The sequence below is a fragment of the Manacus vitellinus genome, unplaced genomic scaffold, assembly GCF_001715985.3.
Source record: "Manacus vitellinus isolate BGI_N305 unplaced genomic scaffold, ASM171598v3 scaffold_24_pilon, whole genome shotgun sequence".
Lineage (NCBI taxonomy): Eukaryota > Metazoa > Chordata > Aves > Passeriformes > Pipridae > Manacus > Manacus vitellinus.
The window spans coordinates 4,822,731-4,823,999 of NW_021939798.1; positions in this window are offsets into that span (position 1 = coordinate 4,822,731).

Here is a 1,269-nt window from a genome sequence, read left to right on the forward strand (position 1 = left end):
GTGAGGGATTGAGGCATCCTCTAGTACAGACATCTCCCAGTAGAGACAGTGATCTTTATCCCCTTATAGTTCAAACACTGATTTTTTTTTTTTTTAATCTGTTTTATAGACTCCAGGTGTTCCAGGACATTGGAGCCCACTCTGGGCACTGTCTTTAGATGAGAAAGGGAAATTTCTGAAGCGAGTCTGGAGGGAATTGATTGAAGTCTCCTTTTACCTGGACCTTCATCAAGGCTAGGAGGAAAGGCCTTTGTAACAGGCCAAGCTCAGCTCGCTGCTCTCTGTGCATTGAGCTGTCAACTGAAAGGCAAAGGACTGTAAATCCTCTTTGCAAACGCTGAGAGTCCTGCAGCCTGTGGATCCCTGAGCTCCTGCAACCTGCTCTGTCCAGGGAATGAACTGAGCTTGCTTCAGGGTGGGCTGGTGGTCACAGGGGCTGGTGGTCACAGGGGTCGGTGGTCAGAGGGGTCAATGGTCACAGGGGTCAGTGGTCACAGGGGTTGGTGGTCACAGGGGTCAGCGGTCAGTGGTCACAGGGGTTGGTGGTCACAGGGGTCAGCGGTCACAGGGTCGGTGGTCAGTGGTCACAAGGTCAGTGGTCACAAGATCAGTGGTCACAGGGTCAATGGTCACAGGGTCAGCGGTCACAGAGTCGGTGGTCAGTGGTCACAAGGTCAGCGGTCACAAGGTCAGTGGTCACAGGGTCAATGGTCACAGGGTCAATGGTCACAGGGTCAGTGGTCACAGGGTCAGTGGTCAGCGGTCACAGGGTTGGTGGTCAGTGGTCACAGGGTCAGTGGTCACAGGGTCAGTGGTCACAAGGTCGGTGGTCACAGGGTCAGTGGTCAGTGGTCACAGGGTCAGTGGTCACAAGGTCACTGGTCACAGGGTCAGTGGTCACAGGGTCAGTGGTCAGTGGTCACGGAGTCGGTGGTCACAAGGTCAGTGGTCACAGGGTCAGTGGTCACAGGGTCAGCGGTCAGTGGTCACAGGGTCAGCGGTCAGCGCCTCCCCGGGGCTCAGCCCTGGCCGTGCCCGCGGCTGCAATTCCCCGTGTCCCCACACGGTGGTGCCGGGGAGCCGCTCCGAGCCCCTTTAAAAAGGATCCTTTAAAAACTTCCCTTCTTGGAAGCGATTCCAGCCAGGGTTTGTGTCCCGGAGGATTTCTGGGTGCTGCTCTGCCATAGGGGTGCAAACGGCAGCGCGGGGGGTGCTGTGGGGCCGCACTGCGCGGATCCATCGCGAACGGAGAGTGAACTGTAGGTGAGC